The sequence below is a fragment of the Physeter macrocephalus genome, chromosome 19, assembly GCF_002837175.3.
Source record: "Physeter macrocephalus isolate SW-GA chromosome 19, ASM283717v5, whole genome shotgun sequence".
NCBI classification, from domain to species: domain Eukaryota; kingdom Metazoa; phylum Chordata; class Mammalia; order Artiodactyla; family Physeteridae; genus Physeter; species Physeter macrocephalus.
Window position 1 is genome coordinate 51,004,554 of NC_041232.1, and position 24,014 is coordinate 51,028,567.

Genomic DNA, 24,014 nt, shown 5'->3' on the forward strand with positions numbered 1-24,014 from the left:
ACTGGCTAATTTGTATATGTTTTTCTGGTGCTTGATATGTGTATTCATTTTCTGAAAGAGAAAAAATACTAGCTGATTACACATATTCTTACTTCCCCTCCGTATTTTCAACTCTCCTCTACTGGAGCAGAGTGACTAAAATGAGAGTTATGTGATGAAGTCATGTTCTAAAGGACATGCACAATAGATAGAAAGAGGGACATGAAAACGAAGAGATATGTTGAAAAGAACCCTTGTATCTTTAAGAAGCTCACTTGGAAAGTTAAAAACCAGAAAGAGGTGAAAAGCAAGAACAAACACTAGATTCAGGTAAACGGTAATTTTTACTCTGTACAGAGCTGGAAGAAGAACATGGCTTAGGGTAGATAAGGTACTGTTAAAAATGACAGCAAAGGCAGAATGATTCATTCCTCTCTTATTTTCCTCCCATTTTATCTATCAAGGAGAATGATCTCCAAACTGTAAAGCATAAAACAAAATGCATAAAGAGCAGATCATGAAGGAAGATAGATGCCAAGATCTTCAAATGGCATCCGACTGTTTTAAATAAGCTCAATCCTCAGAGTATTCACTGGACCCATGTTATCTTTTCCATCTGATATTTCCAGTACTTGATAATTCTATTTTAGTAACCTAATACATTTTCTGTAACTCTGAAATGGGATGGTATGCTAAAATACCATCCAGTGGAGCTTTTCTATAAGCCAAAACTTAAGAGACTGAACCTCTAATCCAATGAGTAGTCCTTGATTTTTCTTTTTGGAATTTGAATCTTATAGCATTTCTGTGTTTTATCCACTGTTGGGAATCCCCTTTACTTCAGCCTGGACAATGTCCATTACTTCTTTAAATTGTGACTGAAAACTGGAACATAACCTTCTAGGACATATATTTATTTTGCTCTGTTGAATGACTATAATGGACCTACCCTCCTCAAATATTTACATGTACCCTGCCGTGTCCCTTCCCCTGTTTGTAATGATGAAGCTTCTTTGCTTTAACAGCCAGTCTATATAATGATCCTAGACTGTGCCTACTCAAATGCCAGGTCCTAGGTCCAAGAACTATCACCTTTGTGGTAGTTGTACCACTCTTAGTGACACAAAAAGGAAACTGAACTTTTCCTAACAGGTTTTCAAGATGCAGGGGATCCCTCTTCTTTGTGGAAACAAAGCCTGGGTCTATTTACATGTTTGTAAGTGTCATACTGACTTTAGAGACTTTGTAAGAACAACCGTCCTGAATGTTGTCCCTGTCCCTTCAGCAATGGCTTTCTCAATGTCTTTTTTGTTTTTTAGTGTCCTTGACAAACAAGATTCCTCCCCTTCAGGATTCCTTTTTGAAACCTCAGTCCTCTCATGCTCATCCTAGCCACTTCTGAGCACAATGTCTAGCACACCTGGATACCAGGAGGGCATTTGTCTGCACTTTTCGGATACCAGGAGGGCATTTGTCTGCACATGTCACTTGTAGAGAACAGAGAAAGCACTTCCTTACCCTCCACCAGAGCATCACTCATTCTAGATGCTCATATATCATTGGCATGACATATCTTATTCATAAAAGTTGATCTTAAAGCTATAAAATATAAATAATTATTGTTCTATTTTTTTTTAGAAAAAAAGTAACAGGTATCACATAATTGTTTAGTGACAGAACTCAAATTAAAATCTTAGTTTTATCATTCCCAGTCTGGATGTTTTTTCTCACTATATTACAATATTTTCTTGGTGTACCAAGGCATTATCTCTTTTTAAAAAATACATTGTGTATTTGGAAATGGATTTCAATATCCAATAGTTTTGGGAAAAAGAATATAAAATTAAATTGTGTGCTTTTTAATGAAAGATTTTACATAGACTTTGATATATTTATGTGAATTATGAATCTCCAATGGTGGTATATATAGTATGCAATCCTTCTCAAATTGATAAAGGAGCACAGAGTCCCTTTTTTTATCACGGAACACCTTCATGTAGATTTCACCTTGGGAAATGATGCCTGAACTCATTTCATGGCATTAAGATTGTCTCAATTACTTTTCTGAGTGAATTCCTGAGTACTATTTTCCTGTTCATTCTTTCTGTGACTTTATTCAGTCTACAATTTATCTTATCTGTAACATTTAATTTAATTTCAATTTCCACATATTCTATTTCCAAAATTTCTAAGTAAGTTTTGGTTCTTTTTCATTGCTGCTTTGTTTCATAGTATATTGTGTGTGTGCTTTAATGGATGTAATTCCTTCCATTTTCTTTTGAAGCATTGTAACTATATTTGTTTATAAAGCTTTGCCATACTGTTCTATAACAATAACTTCATCTGGAGTTTATTCTGTTGATTCTGTATTTTGTTGACGCTGTTAGTATTAGGTTTAATTTATGTTTATATATGTCTATTGTGGATTTACTTTAGTTTTCTCTCTCTCTCTCTTTCCCTCCCTTTCCAGTTATCTTCCCCAATCCAGAGGTCCCATGAGGGCATCTAATTTGTCTGAGAACTCTAGTTAAGTACTGAGTCTTAAGAAGGCAGTCTTGATCTCTCATCCCATGGAGAAGTCAGAGCTATCACCTACCTAGGCAAACTCAGCTAACAGATTTATTAAATGCCTGGTCATGAGGTGAAGCTATAAACGTAGAAATACTTGGCAGGACTTCTCTCAACTTCCTTTCTTTCATGAGTGAGGGAGCCCACTCAAGGAATGAACTTTGGGTTCATGTGTCCCAACTCACATGGAAATTTTTCTTCCCCTTGCCCACAAGATGTGCCATTTCCTGCATACACGCTCAGAACAAAGAATTTTATCCTCACATACTGTAGTATTTTTGGACTACTTCTTGTTCACAGTGATATTGATATTATTTTAAAATTCAGCTATCATTTAAAATATTGTATTAGCCATTCCACAAGTTTGAGGAATAAGGGATTTATTGAAAAATAAATTTATGCTATCTTTTCTATTGGAAGACCCTAATTTCTTTCTTTATTCTTTTTTTCTTTTTTTTACAGGCTGTAAATAAATGCGACTTATTTTTAAAACATAAGAATAAATAAAGCTATTATTCAGAGATTAAAAAAATTTTCAACAAAAATTAATAGATCTTCTTCATATATATATGCCATATGTAGAAAAATTTTAAATTTTAAAGAATTGTTTTTAATTGGCTAATTTTTTTAAAATTTTATTTTATTTATTTTTTTATACTGCAGGTTCTTATTAGTCATCATTTTTATACACATCACTATATACATGTCAATACCAATCGCCCAATTCATCACACAACCATACCCAACCCCCCTCCGCTTCTCCCACTTTGTGTCCATACGATTCTTCTCTACATCTGTGTCTCATTTTCTGCCCTGAAAAACGGTTGATCTGTACCACTTTTCTAGGTTCCACATATATGCATTAATATACGATATTTGCTTTTCTCTTTCTGACTTATTTCACTCAGTATGACAGTCTCCGGATTCATCCACATCTCTACAAATGACACAATTTCATTCCTTTTTATGGCTGAGTGATATTCCGTTATATATATGTACCACATCTTCTTTATCCATTCGTCTGTTGATGGACATTTAGGTTATTTCCATGATGTGGCTATTGTAAATAGTGCTGCAATGAATATTGGGGTGCATGTGTCTTTTTGAATTATGGTTTTCTCTGGGTATATGCCCAGTAGTGGGATTGCTGGATCATATGGTAATTCTCTTTTTAGTTTTCTAAGGAACCTCCATACTGTTCTCCATAGTGGCTGTATCAATTTACATTCCCACCAAGAGCACAAGAGGGTTCCCTTTTCTCCACACTCTCTCCAGCATTTGTTGTTTGTGGATTTTCAAATGATGCCCATTCTAAGTGGTGTGAGGTGATACCACATTGCAGTTTTGATTTGCATTTCTCTAATAATTAGTGATGTTGAGCAGCTTTTCATGTGTCTCTTGGCCATCTGTATATCTTCTTTGGATAAATGTCTATTTAGGTCTTCTGCCCATTTTTGGTTTGTCGTGTTTGTTTTTTTGATAATGAGCTGCAGAGCGGCTGGTAATTTTGGAGATTAATCCTTTGTCAGTTGCTTCACTTGCAAATATTTTCTCCCATTCTAAGGGTTGTCTTTTCGTCTTGTATATGGTTTCCTTTGCTGTGCAAAAGCTTTGAAGTTTCATTAGGTCCCATTTGTTTATTTTTATTTTTATTTCCATTACTCTAGGAGGTGGATCAAAAAAGATCTTGCTGGGAATTGTGTCAAAGAGTTTTCTTCCTATGTTTTCCTCTAAGAGTTTTAGAGTGTTGGGTCTTACATTTAGGTCTCTAAACCATTTTGAGTTTATTTTTGTGTATGGTGTTAGGGAGTGTTCTAATTTCATTATTTTACGTGTAGCTGTCCAGTTTTTCCAGCACCACTTATTGAAGAGACTGTCTTTTCTCCATTGTATATTCTTGCCTCCTTTGACATAGATAAGTTGACAATAGGTGTGTGGGTTTATCTCTGGGCTTTCTACATTGTTCCATTGATCTATGTTTCTGTTTTGGTGCCAGTACCATATTGTCTTGATTACTGTAGCTTTATAGTATAGTCTGAAGTCAGGGGGCCTGATTCCTCCAGCTTTGGTTTCTTCCCCTTCGAGACTGCTTTAGTTATTCGGGGTCTTTTGTGTCTCAATACAAATTTTAAGATTTTTTGTTCTAGTTCCATAAAAAATGCCATTGGTAATTTTATAGGGATTGCATTGAATCTGTAGATTGTTTTGGGAAGTATACTAATGTTAACAATGTTGATTCTTCCAATCCAAGAACATGGTATATGTCTCCATCTGTTTGTATCATCTTTAATTTCTTTCATTAGTGTCTTATAGTTTTCTAAATACAGTTCTTTTGTCCCCCTAGGTAAGTTTATTACTAGTTATTTTATTCTTTTTGTTGTAATAGTAAATGGGAGTGTTTCCTTAATTTAAATTTCAGATTTTCCATCATTAGTGTATAGGAATGCAAGAGATTTCTGTGCATTAATTTTGTATCCTGCAATTTTACCAAATTCATTGATTAGCTCTAGTAGTTTTCTGGTGGCATCTTTAGGATTCTCTATGTATAGTATCACATCATCTGCAAACAGTGACAGTTTTACTTCTTCTTTTCCAATTTGCATTCCTTTTATTTCTTTTTCCTCTGAGTGCCATGGCTAGGACTTCCAAAACTATGTTGAATAATAATGGTGAGAGTGGACATCCTTGTCTTGTTCCTGACCTTAGAGGAAATGCTATCAGTTTTTCACCATTGAGAATGATGTTTGCTGTCAGTTTGTCATATATGGCGTTTATTATGTTGAGGTAGGTTCCCTCTAAGACCACTTTCTGGAGAGTTTTTATCATGAATGGGTGGTGAATTTTGTCAAAATCTTTTTCTGCATCTGTGGAGATGATCATATGGTTTTTATTCTTCAGTTTGGTAATATGGTGTATCACATTGATTGATTTGCATATATTTAAGAATCCATGCATCCCTGGGATAAATCTCACTTGATCATGGTGTATGATCCTTTTAATGTGTTGTTGGATTCTGTTTGCTAGTGTTTTGTTGAGGATTTTTTTCATCTATATTCATCAGTGATATTGGTCTGTAATTTTCTTTTTTTGGAGGATCTTTGTCTGGTTTTGGTATCAGGGTGATGGTGGCTTCATAGAATGAGCTTGGGAGTGTTCCTTCCTTTGCAATTTTTTGGAAGAGTTTGAGAAGGATGGCTGTTAGCTCTTCACTAAATGTTTGCTAGAATTCACCTGTGAAGCCATCTGGTCCTGGAATTTTGTTCATTGGAAGATTTCTAATCATAGTTTCAATTTCATTACTTGTGATTGGTCTGTTCATATTTTATATTTCTTCCTGATTGAGTCTTGGAAGGTTATACCTTTCTAAGAATTTTTTCCATTTCGTCCAAGTTGTCCATTTTATTGGCCATAGAGTTGCTTGTAATAGTCTCTTAGGATGCTTTGTATTTCAGCAGTGTCCATTGTAACTTCTCCTTTTTCATTTCTAATTTTATTGATTTGAGTTCTCTCCCTCATTTTCTTGATGAGTCTGGCTAATGGTTTATCAATTTTGTTTATCTTCTCAAAGAACAAGCTTTTAGTTTTATTGATCTTTGTTATTGTCTTCTTTGTTTCTATTTCATTTATTCCTGCTCTGATCTTTATGATTTCTTTCCTTCTGCTAACTTTGGGTTTTTTTTTGTTCTTCTTTCTCTAGTTCCTTTAGGTGTAAGGTTAGATTTTTTATTTAAGATTTTTCTTGTTTCTTGAGTTAGCCTTGTATAGCTGTAAACTTCCCTCTTAGAATAGCTTTTGCTGCATCCCATAGGTTTTGGATTGTCGTGTTTTCATTGTCATTTGTCTCTAGGTACTTTTTTATTTCCTCTTTGATTTCTTCAGTTATCTCTTGGTTATTTAGTAACGTACTGTTTAGCCTCCATGTGTTTTTGTTTTTTATGCTTCTTTCCCTGTAATTCATTTCTAATCTCATAGCGTTGTGATGAGAAAAGATGCTTGATATGATTTCAATTTTCTTAAATTTACTGAGGCTTGATTTGTGACTCAAGATGTGATCTATCGTGGAGAATTTTCCATGCACACTTGAGAAGAAAGTGTAATCTGCTGTTTTTGAATGGAATGTCCTATAAATATCAGTTAAATCTATCTGGTCTATTGTGTCATTTAAAGTTTCTGTTTCCTTATTTATTTTCATTTTTGATGATGTGACCATTGGTGTAAGTGAGATGTTAAAGTCCCCCAGTATTATTGTGTTACTGTCGATTTCCTCTTTTATAGCTGTTAGCAGTTGCCTTATATATTGAGGTGCTCCAATGTTGTGTGCATATATATTTATAATTTTTATATCTTCTTGTTGGATTGATCCCTTGATCATTATATAATGTCCTTCCTTGTCTTGTGTAACATTTATTTTGAAGTCTATTTTATCTGATAAGAGAATTGCTACACCAGCTTTCTTTTGATTTCCATTTGCATGGAATATCTTCTTCTATCCCCTCACTTTCAGTCTGTATGTGTCCCTAGGTCTGAAGTGGGTCTCTTGTAGACAGCATATTATGGGTCTTGTTTTTGTATCCATTCAGCAAGCTTGTGTCTTTTGTTTGGAGCATTTAATCCATTCACGTTTAAGGTAATTATCAATATGTATGTTCCTACGACCATTTTCTTAATTGTTTTGGGTTTGTTTTTGAGGTCTTTTCCTTCTCTTGTGTTTCCCACTTAGAGAAGTTCCTTTAGCATTTGTTTTTAGAGCTGGTTTGGTGGTGCTGAATTCTCTTAGCATTTGCTTGTCTGTAAAGCTTTTATTTCTCCATCAAATCTGAATGAGATCCTTGCCGTGTAGAGTAATCTTGGTTGTAGTTTCTTCCCTTTCATCACTTTAAGTATATTGTGCCACTCCCGTCTGGCTTGTAGAGTTTCTGCTGTGAAATCAGCTGTTAATCTTATGGGAGTTTCCTTGTATGATATTTCTCATTTTTCCCTTGCTGCTTTCAATAATTTTTCTTTGCCTTTAATTTTTGCCTATTTGATTACTATTTGTCTCAGCATGTTTCTCCTTGGGTTTATCCTGTATTGGACTCACTGCACTTCCTGGACTTGGGTGGCTATTTCCTTTCCCATGTTAGGGAAGTTTTCGACTGTAATCTCTTCAAATATTTTCTCTGGTCCTTTCTCTTTCTCTTCTCCTTCTGGGACACCTATAATACACATGTTGTTGTGTTTAATGTTGTCCCAGAGGTCTCTTAGGTGTCTTCATTTCTTTTCATTCTTTTTTCTTTATTCTGTTCCACAGCAGTGAATTCCACCATTCTGTGTTCCAGGTCCCTTATCCATATTGTTTAGCCTCCATGTGTTTTCGTTTTTTATGTTTCTTTCCCTGTAATTCACTTCTAATCTCAAAGTGTTGTGGTCAGAAATGATGCTTGATATGATTTCAATTTTCTTAAATTTACTGAGGCTTGATTTGTGACTCAAGATGTGATCTATCATGGAGAATGTTCCATGCACACTTGAGAAGAAAGTGTAATCTGCTGTTTTTGGATGGAATGTCCTTCTGCCTCCCTTATTCTGCTATTGATTCCCTCTAGTGTAGTTTTCATTTCAGTTATTGTATTGTTCATCTCTGTTTGTTGTTTAATTCTTCTAGGTCTTTGTTAAACATTTCTTGCATCTTCTCGATCTTCGCCTCCATTCCTTTTCTGAGGTCCTTGATCATCTTCACTATAATTATTCTGAATTCTTTTTCTGGAAGGCTGCCTATCTCCACTTCATTTAGTTGTTTTTCTGGGGTTTTATCTTGTTCCTTCATCTGGTACATAGCCCTCTGTCTTTTCATCTTGTCTCTCTTTCTTTGAATGTGTTTTTATTCCACAGGCTGCAGGATTGTAGTTCTTTTTGCTTTTGCTGTCTGCCATATCAGAAGACCCTAATTTCTAATTGTGACTGTTAATATGCTTCACACTTAAGTGTGGTTAGAGACTAAAGGGTCACTAAATACATAAGAAGAATTCAATGGCAGAAAAAAATATTTATCTAATAGAGACAGATAATGTGGGGAACAGACAAAATTAAATGAATACCCTTCTCATAATTATCTTCAGCTATACCAAGAGCAAAATCCACAGATAAGACAAAAAGTAATGTTATTTAAATTTTTTTAAATGAAAAAATTTTGTGGAAATGTAAAATATTAGGAATCAAATAAAGTTAGAACATAATGTCAAATTTTTCCGTAAAGTGTAACACAAAAACAGTGGAAATTAAATCTATAAGAGAAAAGACAAATGACTAACATAATCAATCCAAGACCTAAACAGCTGATATAGAGTCCAGAGCAAACATAAAAATATCTATTTTGCAGAAATAATAACCATTTTTTAAAAATCTAGGACATGGAACTCTGCATTGAAAGATGAATGCCCATCTAGTGCCCAGCATAGTGAAAAATAATATATCCATCATAAAATAAATTATCATGATATTTCAGAACAGGGGTGTTGATGGAATTATTAGTCACACACAAAATAATGATTTTAATGGATTATAGTTTCAAAACAGCAAGAATGAATGTTAGAAACTAATAACTTCAATACTTTGAGTAAACATTATTTTCAACCTAGAATTTAGTAACCAAACTATCAACTGAATGTGAGGACAAAATAAGACAAAGAAGACTCAGAAAAATTTATCTATCAGTCACCTTTTTGTGAGAAGCAGCATGATGATGTGGTCTAGAAATATGCAGGTAGTCAACCAAGACAGATTAAGATTTCATATCCAGGAAGAAAGAATGTAATCATACTAGGAGAACATTTAAGAGAATTCTTTAGACTATAATGAAGAAACATTCTTAGAGAGAGCATTCAAGTCTAGATTGTAGTTAGAAGATAGAAAGTTCTGGTAGGAAAGTCCTCAGGGAATAGAGAATGATAACAGAATATCTGATATGGTAGCGTATTCAGGAAAAATGTAGGGTTTGTGTTTATTGGATATAGCAAGAGAGAGAAAAAGAAAGGCAAATAGAAAACTAATGGAAAGCAAACTGTTGTGAAGAAAGGGAATGCAATAACAATATATTATTTGGCTCAGCAGTGAACAATATTTATATAATTATTATAAGATTAATGTAACTATGGTTTAACTTAGTGACTTACTATTTGCATATATGTGGAAGATGAGATGCAGATGTTGTATGAGGAATAATGTCTAAGTCAATACAAATTATTGCATTATTTGCATCTTTAGAAATATGAAGGTGATTACTAGAAGACATAATAAAAGGAGCTGTATAAGAGGTATATTGGGACATGGGATTGCTATTAAGAACTATTTATGTTTTCAAACTATGTGTATGCGTTCTGTAGATAAACATAAAACCTAAACCAAACCCAAAAAACTTCAGTGCTCTCTTGCCTCTCTCTGCTTCTCTACCTGTCTTTTCCATGAAGCTTTCCACCATCCATCCAGTTCGTTTATTCATCCCTAGAGTCAACCACAAAACACAGAAAATGAAGAGCAACCATTTTCTCATGTCTCCCAAGAATGGTACATACTAGTGCCATCTTAGATACATGGGAAAGAAGTTGATTCATTATATTCAATGGATGCCTTAGGCCATTAAGACAATTCTCTTGCTGAATAGATGGAGAAAATCTGTACTTGGGCTCTGTTAACACTTAACTCATCGTTTTGATTATCTCTGCATAGTACCTCCTCCCATTATATCCATGATATTTTTATCATTCTGCCTATACTAACTTTCTGCTTTCTAATTTTCTGCTCCAAAGCCTGTTTCTTTCTCTAGTTTCCTTAAAGGCAGAACTCTATCCTATATATCAAGTGCCAAAACATTGTCTGATATTTAATATATGACTCATAGATCTTGATTTAGTTTTGCTAATTAATCCATGTATATGTATTTTAGAAGATTGAAGTGTCTCCGCCAAAAATGGTGGGCAATTGAAAAAGCCAAGTCATACCTCCACATTACCACTCACCAGCTGAATGCACTTGGAAAAGTTTACACTCTTGGAGGCTTGTTTCCTCATTTACTCAGTGGTGTTGGTAATATGTTAGCTAAACATCTCATGGAACTGTTGCTAATACCCAGAGAGAAGTTGAAGAAGGTGATATTGAGAACAATCTATCCAGCACCTAGGAGCTTAGAGCTAAGGACTCCTTACAACAAGTCTTATGGTCCTTCCTGCATGGCAAGGCTGGCCTTCCAAACCCAGTGAAGTGTTTAAATTTGCAAAGATGGTCCAAAGTTAACCAGAACCCCCAGCATGGTAGGCTCAAAAAAGTGACAAAGGTTGGGGCATAAATAAGGTAATTCTGAGTACAGGATTGAGTTTAAATAATGCCATCACATAAAGAAATGCATAGGAGGGTTTTCTGTCCCTGGCCCCTGCATTTGCTGGATACACAGTGAGGTCTTAGGGTTTATTGACAAGATATCAGCAAAAGGTGAGCTATAGACAGATCTGATAAAAGTTGGACAGCACTGTGCACAAATAGTTCCCACTGAAGGCCAGCAAAATGAATAAGATCTCTCTCTGTGAATGTGTGTGTGTTGTATAAACAAATTTTACCCAAAATAATTTTCCAAAATCTGTTAATCTACTGACTTTCCCCCTCACCACTGGGAAATGAGAATTGAAAATATTTAAATATTGGCAGAGGGATGGGATCTGGGCGGCAAACCAATATTCTCCATTAAAGTTTGAGATTTAAAGATCCATTTATCAAAACCTTTGGTGTGTGCCCAAATCTTCCTGAATTAATGCATGCGTGCATATGAAAATCAATGTTTCCTGCCCATATAAACACTGCAACTCTGAATCAATCTCTCAAAGCCGAAGAGGGTTAAATATTTAAACAAGCTATGTATTGAAATACATTTTTAATGCCGTGAAGTCATTCTGATGAAAGATTACTCAGGAGCCTTCATTACTGAGTGTAGAGAGTAATGTGGTATTATCGGAACAGATGGCCCAACTGTCTGTGGGCCCTGGTCCCCCTCAGGGTAGATTCAAATACTACTCCTAGAGTCAGCTGTTGGTAGCCAGTGGCCTGAATGGATGGCTGCCTGCACACCACACATCCCTGCATGACAGCCATGCTGGCTGCTGTCTCGGGGAATATTTCCTTAAGGAGTCAAATGCTGATTTGATTTGATTTGATTTCTTTGTGAGCACATCATGCTTCTGCTGCTTGTTTCGAGCAGAAGCTGTTGTTCAGGAATCCAGAGTGGATGAGATGACCATTTAGCTGCATGTTGTCTGATTTCAGCTGGGGTACTCTCAAAAGTCTGAATGGAGTACGATTTAAGGCTACCTGTTTTGTTACCTGTTTCTGATGAGATATTATAGTGAGTAGAAAGGGCACTTCATTGTGCTTAAATTTGAATGTCCTGAGCTGTAGTGCTTTTGCCCTTGATTACTAGCTGTGTGGCTTTGGGAAACTTGCATAATTGTTTTGAACCCAGTTATTTTTAAATGTGATCCCTTATACTCCTTTCTTTTGTAGCTTTCTCTGACCACATTTTCAGTCTTGTGATTACAGAAAAGAATCGTATAGAGAATATTAGTGATAGAAAGAGGACTGGATTCAGATCCAAGTGGAGGGATCTGGTCTCCAAATACCTTTCAAACCCCTTTACATCACTGAATCTCACTTTTGTTGTCTCTAAAATGACATGAAACTTCCTGTTCTATCTACCTCTACTGAACATTTTGAGGAATCTTTAAAAATACTGAAAAATGTCTGTTGAAAGGATACATTTCTGATTGTGAAAGCTAGAGATGAGCAAATGGGGAAGATTATTACACCGTGAGGAGGAGGGGTCTGAGGTGGCCTGTGTGACTGGTACATTTCATAGCATATGGGTAATTTGTAAATTAAACTCCGTGCTGTCCTATCTAAGTCAGATTAGCTAAGTGACTCTGTTCACCGTTGCTTTCCAAGCCCCGATATGGGAGGAAATATGTCACCAAAAGCAACCATCTGAGTTTTATTTATTTGAGTATCAATCAGGTCAAGACTAGAAGCCACATGGACTACCAAGAGACCATAAATGATGAGCACATATTGTGGTTTTGCATTTGGATGATGAAAGAAATTTATAAAGCTAAATGTGATACTTGATGAAAATAATTACATTCTTGAGCCAAATATTGACCAAATTAAACATTTCTGAGTTTTTTCTAATGTGCTATTGGTGACAGGTATTCAGTAAAGAATAACACTCTTCTGGGAGAGAAAATAAAGAACACACACTCTTCTAAGTAGCCACAATCTTCTGTGGGAAGCGTGAAAAGGGAAAAGTTGGAGAGGATTTAAAAGAACACTTGGCAGCTTTCACATACAGCCTCCTTGTTACAATCCCACTAATTCGCCAAGGTTCAAATCATCAACTGTAAGAGGAATTGGATCCAGACATTTTGAGTCACAGACTGATAGCTGCCATTTTCATTAGGTAAAGCCTGTCATTCCCTCTGCTTGCTTATTAGCTGTGGGAGCTGATAGCTATATATGTACAGCAGGGGCCGGCAGGTGCCAAGCCCTGCAGCCCTGCACTGGTTTGGCATGTTCAGGGTCTCTAGTTTCATTATTTCTTTTACCTACAGAGTAACTAGTTTCTACACCCCATTTATTAATTTCACTTCCACCCAGAGGCATTACAACTATACCATAGACATCCAACACTATGTCCCTACTGGCAATGTCACCATTTCATCCCTGCCCCTTGTAACTCATTATTGAACCAATTGCTTCCTGGTCAAGTCATATGATTCTTTCTGAACTTATAATAGTTAAGGAACATTTGTGAATTTGATCTCTGGAGGTCAATCCATGAAACCAATGCATGAATCCTCTGGAATATTCCACACAATTTCTTGCTTCTTTCAGTTTGTTTTCTCAATTCCTTCCACCTAGAATATCTATATTCCACTCCCTTGGGATGTTTAAATTTTTCCTACCCTCTCTGTTTCTAAGTAATCTTCATGATTTCCATGGAGCATCTCATAACCTACTAACTTTGTACGTTCTTTTACTAATATGAACTATGATACCACATGCCTTTGAAACACTTCTTTGTCACATAAAATACAGTATCACACTGTTATCTAGGTGTTGGGGATGCACCAGTGAATTATCTGTAGTCCTTATCTTCTGTCACCTAACTAGCCTGTGTGACTTTGAGAAAATGATTAATCACTCTCCTCTACCATGGAAATAATACCACCTCCACAAATTGTTGTGAGAACAAAATAAGAAAGTGTGAAATTCTTTGTAAATTTTAAAGTTGTACATGAACACAAGGTATTAATTTTATTATGCCTACTTCCAATCATATTTGCTTTCAATCATTTGGTGTATAAAGATCAAGATATTTTTTGTTAGTTTTAGCAGTGATTTGCACATAAAAATTGAATTGATTGATTCATTTGTGACTTCAGGTTTATGATCCAGGGTCTAATAATATTTCAAAATCTTAGCAGTCCATGACTGAGGTTTTGAGTTTCCTTTCTCTTTAGTCCTTGCAAGTTCAAATGGAGTTGTTTCCCATCTATATGAGATTGTGGTCACTCAAATATGGAGGCTATATGGGGCTGGGGTTCTGGGCATCTGTCCTCCATATAATCTCATTATACTTTCCTCATAACTTTCCAGTTTAGGAAAAGCACCTTGGTCAGCTGTTTTTCATCAACTTTTTAGTTGATTTAACTGATTTTAAAGTCTGCTGGCCTCATTTTGGTGTTAGAACTTTTAGCAAAAATATCTTCAGACACAAATAATAAAGAAGAATAACAAAAGTGAGCAGTAAATTTTGAATGCATCGTTTTTTAATTTTTTAAAAGTATATTCATGTGTATATTCATGTATATTCATGTGTATTAGTCCATATAATCTTTTGGGCATGCTCATGAATGAAAACATTCTAAAATTTATTTTATAGATAAGAAGTCCAAGGAAACTAGCTCCAAAATAATAATGTCTATATTTTTTTCTCTTTACAGTGACAATAAATATAAATCTAATTTATTTGAAGAAGCAATTATAAAATCAGTTTTACATATTATCTATCCAAATCACCCTACCCTGGGACAGAGGACTGATCTAACTATATATCTGTGGGAGAAAAAAAAAAATTGTGGAAAGTGACTCTTGTCCGCCAAACCACAGAGAGCACTGCCATCAGGTTTGTATGCAGAATCAAAACTTGAGAATGTTCTCAAGGCAGCTGCTGGAGGAGGAAATCTGAATGAATTGTTAGTGGAAGACACCACACATCATGTCATCTTGGAAGGCATTCATTGTCAGATATAGGAGAAAAATTATTTTGTGAATGAGAAACAAAGAAGTGGACAATAATTGGATATAGTTTTCTTATTTTCAAATTATTTTAATTGAAATAATTCTTTTAGACTTCTTTAGACACAGATTTTTAGGAAAACCTCTGTTGTATATACATAAAAAAAAACCTATGTAAGATACACTGGTTTTGGAGGTCCTCAGTGTTTTCTAACTCTGACTTTTCTCAACGACTTCTCTACTTGGACATTGATGCTCATGTATTTGCAAACAATATTGTCTTCTGAGCCATGAAGATAATTGATAAGTCAGCATTCCTTGAAAGGTTGCTCTAGTATTGCCTCCAGGAGTTTTCTGGATTTTGGTTTTGGGTTTTTTGTTTTTTGTTTTTTTTGAAACTGCTGTGACTCACTCTTGAAGTTAACTTAAGGATGATTGTTACAATAGTAACTATTGTTATTTTGTGATCTCAGAGGTGTAAAATATGGTGAAACAAATTCATTTTGGTTGTTTATGAGTATATGGAAATAGGAAATGAATCTGTAGTCAGGGATTAGAGAGTGGCGTAAAACCAGGAGTCCAGTAAATATAGCAAAAGAGTGGAGGTCATTCCTTGGACAGCTGTGGGATTGGAGATGACTTTTCTGCTCTCTCTGGGGCTGATACAGTGGTGGAAATGGGAGAGTAAACTAAAAATGAATAATTGTATACAATAACACAGGACTAGGTCTACCCCATTATTTAAAGACTGGACCTGAACAGTTACAATATAATTACTCACAAAACAATCTGTACAATACTGTTTAGAGGTGACAGCTGTAAATTAGACATCAGGCATCCTGAGTGCCAATCACACTTCTGTCATTAACTTGTAAGACTTGACTTAGGTGACTGTTATTTTCCTCATCTGAAAATGGAAAGGATCTTACTTTCGTCCCTTTCCTCTCTCTAGGAATTACTATTGGCTTCCATAGACAGTTATTTAATAGCTGCTACATACAAGGTAATCAGATAGGTCTACACTCATCTGGCTGTAAGCATGAGCCTACAGCAGAGGGTCCTCATATTACACATGAGGAACCTGACACTTAAGTCTGTTGAGTCACCAGGACTAGTTCAACTCACTACTAAACAGCAGAGATGGGATTAAATATAGACCTATTGATTCAATCCAGTTTTCTTCTGTTATATCATGTAACAATAATTGGGAGATGCAAGAGGGAGGAGATATGGGGATATATGTATATGTATAGCTGATTCACTTTGTTATAAAGCAGAAACTAACACACCATTGTAAAGCAATTATACTCTAAAAAGATGTTAAAAAAAAGAATGAAATTAGAACACTCCCCAACACCATACACAAAAATAAACTCAAAATGGATTAAAGACCTAAATGTAAGGCCAGACACTATAAACCTCTTAGAGGAAAACAGAGGGAGAACACTCTATGACATAAATCACAACAAGATCCTTCATGAGCCACCCCCTAGAGAAATGAAAATAAAAACAAAAATAAACAAATGGTACATAATGAAACTTAAAAGCTTTTCCACAGCAAAGGAAACCATAAACAAGATGAAAAGACAACCCTCAAAAAAATGGGAGAAAATATTTGCAAACAAAGCAGATGATAAAGCATTAATCTCCAAAATGTACAAGCAACACATGCAGCTCAATATCAAAAAAACAAACAAGCTAATCCAAAAATGGGCAGAAGACCCAAATAGATATTACTCCAAAGAAGATATCCAGATTTCCAACAAACACATGAAAGGATGCTCAACATCACTAATCATTAGAGAAATACAAATCAAAACTACAATGAGGTATCATCTCACACCAGTCAGAATGGCCATCATCAAAAAATCTACACACAGTAAATGCTGGAGAGGGTGTGGAGAAAAGGGAACCCTCTTGCACTGTTGGTGGGAATGTAAATTGATACAGCCACTATGGAGAACAGTATGGAGGTTCCTCAAAAAACTCAAAATAAACCTACCATACGACCCAGAAATCCCACTACTGGGCATATACACTGAGAAAACCATAATTCAAAAAGAGTCATGTACCACAATATTCACTGAAACTCTATTTAAAATATCTAGGACATGGAAGCAACCTAAGTGTCCATTGACAGATGAATGGATAAAGAAGATGTGACACATATATACAGTGGAATATTACTCAGCCATAAAAGGAAATGAAATTGAGTTATTTGTAGTGAGGTGGATGGACCTAGAGACTGTCATAAAAGTGAAGTAAGTCAGAAAGAGAAAAACAAATACCATATGCTAACACATATATATGGAATCTAAAGAAAAAAAAAGTGGTCCTGAAGAACCTAGGGGCAGGACAGGAATAAAGACGCATATGTAGAGAATGGACTTGAGGACACGGGGAGGGGGAAGGGTAAGCTGGAACGAAGTGAGAGACTGACATGGACCTATATACACTACCAAATGTAAAACAGGTAGCTAGGGGGAAGCAGCTGCATAGTACAGGGAGATCAGCTCGGTGTTCTGTGTCCACTTAGAGGAGTCGGATAGGGAGGGTGGGAGGGAAGTGCAAGAGGGAGGAGATATGAGGATGTATGTATATGTATTGTTGATTCACTTTCTTGTACAGAAGAAAATAACACCATTTTAAAGAAATTATACTCCAATAAAGATGTTAAAAAAAATAAAGGATAGTTGGGAGAGCTCAAAACAAAATAAAGGGCTATAGGGGAATAATGTGTTAATGATATAGTCACTTTGTATGTGGAAAATTTCGATCTCAAATATTTTGATTAAAGTTTTGCTTCTTTTCTTGATGAGGAGGTGCACAAATTCTGTTTACTGAAGAGTCTTATTCTGTGCCCTTAGAGATTTTTTCTATGTCTCCCTCACCTCTACCACCATCACTACCAAACTCAGAAGTTGATTGTTTTCTGAGAAACTTGGACTAAATAGGAAACAGACTGCAAGTCAGTCCCAACAGCACCATATTTAACAAACCTACAAGATAAAAGTTACATACTCAAAGTAATCCAGAGTGCATTAATGAATATTCACAGAGCTCTTATCACAAATTTGGCATTGTGTTCTGTGATTTTATATTTGTCAGTTCATAAAATTCTTGCTATCCTGCTGATCAGAAAACTGAAGCTTTGGCAAGGTTACCCAGTTTATCCAAATTCACATAGATAGGTCTTTTGATTCACTGCTTATCTCATTCTAGCCATGAGATTCTTTTCAAGGGCAGTAGAAATCAGGGCTGGTCAAATTCAAATTCCTGTTGTAACACTATAAGTACCTGTGTTTCTGTCGCCAGGGGATTTTAAAAAGGGAGTGCACAGGAATTACAAGATGGCAGATCAGGGAGCAAACTTTCTTTTATGACTGCTCTGCATGACATGGGAGATCTTAGTTCCCCAACCAGGAATCGAACACTTGTCCCCTGCAGTAGAAGTGTGGAGTCTTTTTTTTTTTTACATCTTTATTGGAGTATAAATGTTTTACAATGGTGTGCTAGTTTCTGCTTTATAACAAAGTGAATCAGCTATATATATATATATATATATATATATATATATATATATACACACACACACACACATATATCTCTATATCTCTTCCCTCTTGCATCTCTCTCCCTCCCACCCTCGCTATCCCACCCCTCTAGGTGTTCAAAATCACTGAGCTGAACTCCCTGTGCTATGTGGCTGCATCCCACTAGCTATAGGTTTTACATTTGGTAGTGTATGTATGTACATGCCACTCTCTCACTTCATCCCAACTTACCCTTCCCCCTCCCCATGTCCTCAAGTCCATACTCTAGTAGGTCTGCATCTTTATTCCTGTCCTGCCCTAGGTTCTTGATGACCTGTTTTTTTGTAGATTCCATATATATGTGTTAGCATACAGTATTTGTTTTGTCTTTCTGACTTACTTCACTCTGTATGACAGACACTAAGTCCATACACTGCACTACATATAACTCAATTTCGTTTCTTTTTGTGGCTTAGTAATATTGCATTGTATATATGTGTCACATCTTCTATATGCATTCACATGTTGATGGACACTTAGGTTGCTTCTATGTCCTGGCTATTGTAAATAGAGCTGCAATGAACATTGTGGTACATGACTCTTTTTGAATTATGGTTTTCTCAGGGTATATGCCCAGTAGTGGGATTTCTGGGTCGTATGGTACTTCTATTTTTAGTTTCTTAAGGAACCTCCATACTGTTCTCCATAGTGGCTGTATCAATTTACATTCCCACCAGCACTGCAAGAGGGTTTCCTTTTCTCCACACCCTCTCCAGCATTTATTGTTTATAGATTTTTTGATGATGGCCATTCTGACTGGTGTGAGGTGATATCTCATTGTAGTTTGGATTTGAATTTCTCTAATGATTAATGATGTTGAGCATCCTTTTATGTGTTTGTTGGCAATCTGTATACCTTCTTTGGAGAAATATCTATTTGGGTCTTCTGCCCATTATTGGATTGGGTTATTTGTTTTCCTTTATATTGGGCTGCATGAGCTGCTTATATATTTTGGAGATTAATCCTTTATCAGTTGCTTCATTTGCAAATATTTTCTCCCATTTTAAGGGTTGTCTTTGCATCTTGTTTATGGTTTCCTTTGTTGTGCAAAAGCTTTTAAGTTTCATTAGGTCCCATTTGTTTATGTTAGTTTTTACTTCTATTTCTCTAGGAGGGGGTTCAAAAAGGATCTTGTTGTGATTTATGTCGTAGAGTGTTCTGCTTAGGTTTCCTCTAAGAGTTTTAGTGTGTCTGGCCTTACATTTAGGTCTTTAATCCATTTTGAGTATATTTTTGTATATAGTGTTAGTAAGTGTTCTAATTTCATTCTTTTACATGTAGCTGTCCAGTTTTCACAGCATCATTTATTGAAGAGACAGTATTTTCTCCATTGTATATTCTTGCCTCCTTTATCAAATGTAAGGTGATGATATGTGCATGGGTTTTTCTCTGGGCTTTCTATCCGTTCCATTGATCTACATTTCTGGTTTTGTGCGAGTACCATAATGTCTTGATTACTGTAGTTTTGTAGTATAGTCTGAAGTCAGGGAGACTGAATCCTCCAGCTCCGTTTTTCTTTCTAAAGATTTCTTTGACTACTCAGGGTCTTCTGTGTTTACATACAAATTGTGAAATGTTTTGTTATAGTTCTGTGAAAAATGCCAGTGATAGCTTGATAGGGATTGCATTTGATCTGCAGATTGCTTTGAGTAGTACAGTCATTTTCACAATGTTGATTCTTCCAATCCAAGAACACGGTATATCTCTCCATATGTTTGTATCCTCCTTAATTTCTTTCATCAGTGTCTTATAGTTTTCTGCATACAGGTGTTTTGTTTCCTTAGGTAGGTTTATTCCTAGGTGTTTTATTCTTTTTGTTGCAGTCCTTAATTTCTTTCATCAGTGTCTTATAGTTTTCTGCATACAGGTGTTTTGTTTCCTTAGGTAGGTTTATTCCTAGGTGTTTTATTCTTTTTGTTGCAGTGAGAAATGGCAGTTTTCCTTAAAGAAAATTTCAGATTTTTCATCATTGTGTATAGGAATGCAAGAGATTTTTGTGCATTAATTTTGTATGCTGCTACTTTACCAAATTCATTTATTAGCTCTATGAGCTTTCTGGTAGTATCTTTAGGATTCTCTATGTATAGTATCATATCATCTGTAAATAATGACAGCTTTAATTCTTTTCCAATTTGGATTCTTTTTATTTCCTTTTCTTCTGTGATTGCGGTGGCTAAAACTTACACAATAAAGTTGAACAATAGGGGTGAGAGTGGACAATCTTGTCTTATTCCTGATCTTAGTGGAAATGGTTTCAATTTTTCACCATTGAGGCCGATGTTAGCTGTGGGTTTGTTGTATATGGCCTTTATTATGTTGAGGTAAGTTCCCTCTATGCCTACTTTCTGGAGGGTTTTTTTCATAAATCGGTGTTGAATTTTGCCAAAAGCTTTTTCTGCATCTATTGATATGATTATATGGTTTTTCTCCTTCAATTTGTTACTATGCTGTATCACATTGATTTGCATATATTGAAGAATACTTGCATTCCTGGGATAAACCCCACTTGATCATGGTGCACGATACTTTCAATGTGCTGTTGGACTCTGTCTGATAATATTTTGTTGAGGATATTTGCATATACGTTCATCAGTGATATTGGCCTGTAGTTTCCTTTCTTTGTGACATCTTTGTCTGGTTTTCGTATCAGGGTGATGGTGGCCTTGTACAAGGAGTTTGGTAGTATTCCTCCCTCTGCTATATTTTAGAAGAGTTTGAGAAGGATAGGTGTTAGCTCTCCTCTAAATGTACAATAGAATTCGGCTGTGAAACCATCTGGTCCTGGGCTTTTGCTTGTTGGAAGATTTTAAATCACAGTTTCAATTTCCGTGCTTGTGATTGTTCTGTTTATATTTTCTGTTTCTTCCTGGTTCGGTCTCTGAAGGTTGTGCTTTTCTAAGAGTTAGTCCATTTATTCCAGGTTCTCCATTTTACTGGCATAGAGTTGCTTGTAGTAATATCTCATGATCGTTTGTATTTCTGCAGTGTCAGTTGTTACTTCTCCTTTTTCATTTCTAATTCTATTGATTTGAGTCTTCTCCCTCTTTTTCTTGATGAGTCTGGCTAATGGTTTATCAATTTTGTTTATCTTCTCAAAGAACCAGCTTTTAGTTTTTTTTTAATCTTTGCTATTGTTTCCTTCATTTCTTTTTCATTTATTTATGATCTGATCTTTATGATTTCTTTCCTTCTGCCTACTTTGAGGTTTTTTGTTCTTCTTTTTCTAGTTGCTTTAGGTGTAACTTTAGGTTGTTTGTTTGAGATGTTTCTTGTTTCTTAAGTTAGCATTGTATTGCTATAACTTTCATCTTAGAACTGTTTCTGCTGCATCCCATAGGTCTTTTGTCATCAGGTTTTCATTGTCATTTGGTTTTAGCTATTTTTTTGATTTCCTCTTTGATTTCTTCAGTGATCTCCTGGTTATTAAGTAGTGAAATGTTTAGCCTGCATGTGTTTGTATGTTTTACAGATGTTTTTCCTGTAATTGATATCTAGTCTCAAAGCATTGTGGTCGGAAAAGATACTTGATACAATTTCAATTTTCTTAAATTTACCAATGCTTGATTTGTGACCCAAGATAGATCTATCTTAGAGAATGTTCCATTAGCAGTTGAGAAGAAAGTGTGTTCTGTTGTTTTTGGATAGAATGTCCTATAAATATCAATTAAGTCCATCTTGTTTAATGTATCTTTTAAAGCTTGTGTTTCCTTATTTATTTGCATTTTGGGTGATCTGTCCATAGGTGAAAGTGGGGTGTTAAAGTCCTCTGCTATGAGTGCATTACTGTCGATTTCCCCTTTTATGTCTGCTAGCATATGCCTTATGTATTGAGGTGCTCCTATATTGGGTGCATAAATATTTATAACTGTTATATCTTCTTCTTGGATTGATCCCTTGATCATTATGTAGTGTCCTTATTTGTCTCTTGTAATAGTCTTTGTTTTAAAGTCTATTTTGTCTGATATGAGAATTGCTACTCCAGCTTTCTTTTGATTTTCATTTGCATGGAATATCTTTTTCCATCCCCTCACTTTCAGTCTGTATGTGTCCCTAGGTTTGAAGTGAGTCTCCTGTGGACCACATATGTGCAGGTCTTATTTTTGTATCCATTCAGTCAATCTATGTCTTTTGGTTGGAACATTTAATCCATTTACATTTAAGGTAATTATTGATATGTGTGTTCCTATTACCATTTTCTTAATTGTTTTGGGTTTGTTTTTGTAGGTCTTTTCCTTCTCTTGCATTTTCTGCCTACAGGAATTCCTTTAGCATTTGTTGTAAAGCTGGTTTGGTGGTGCTGAATTCTCTTAGCTTTTGCTTGTCTGTTAAGGTTTTAAATTCTCCTTTGAATCTGAATGAGATCCTTGCTGTGTAGAGTAATCTTGGTTGCAGGTTTTCCCCTTTCATCACTTTAAGTATGTCTTGTCACTCCTTTCTGGTTTGCAGAATTTCTGCTGAAAGGTCAGCTGTTAAACTTATGGGGATTCCCTTGTATGTTATTTGTTGTTTTTCTGTAGCTGCTTTTAATATTTTTTCTTTTATTTGTTTATTTATTTTTTTGCAGTATGTGGCCCTCTCACTGTTGTGGCCTCTTCTGTTGTGGAGTACAGACTCCGGACGCGCAGGCTTACAGGCCATGGTTCATGAGTCCAGACGCTCCGTGACATGTGGGATCTTCACGGACTGTTGCACGAACCCATGTCCCCTGCATCGGCAGGTGACTCTCAACCACTGCACCACCAGGGAAGCCCTCTTTTAACTTTTTAATTAAAAAAATAAAAAGAAATAATTTTTGATAGTTTGATTAATATGTGGCTGGGTGTGTTTCTCCTTGGATTCATCCTGTATAGGAATCTCTGTGTTTCCTGGAGTTGATTGACTATTTCCTTTCCCATATTAGGGAAGCTTTCAACTATAACCTCTTCAAATATTTTCTCAGTCCCTTTCTTTCTCTCTTCTTCTTCTGGAACCCTTATAGTTCAAATGTTGCTGTGATTAATGTTGTCCCAGATGTCTCTGACACTACCCTCAATTCTTTTCATTCTTTTTTCTTTATTCACCTCTGCAGTAATTATTTCCACTATTTTATCTTCTAGGTCACTTATTCATTCTTCTGCCTTAGTTTTTCTGCTATTGATTCCTTCTAGAGAATTTTTAATTTCATTTATTGTGTTGTTCTTCATTGTTTCTTTGCTCTTTATTTCTTTTAGGTCCTTGTTAAACATTTCTTTTATTTTCTCCGTTCTATTTCCAAGGTTTTGGATCATCTTTACTATCATTACTCTGAATTATTTTTTAATGTAGACTGTCTATTTCCTCCTCATTTGGTTTGTCTGGTGGGTTTTTATCTTGCTCCTTCATCTGCTGTGTTTTTCTGTCTTCTCATTTTGCTTAACTTACTGTGTTTGGTGTTTCCTTTTTGCTGGCTGCAGGTTCGTTGTTCCCATTGTTTTCGGTGTCTGCCCGCAGTGGCTAAGTTTGGCTCGGTGGGTTGTGTAGGTTTCCTGGTTGAGTGCATTAGTGCCTGTGATCTGGTGGTTGTGGCTGGATCTTTTTTTT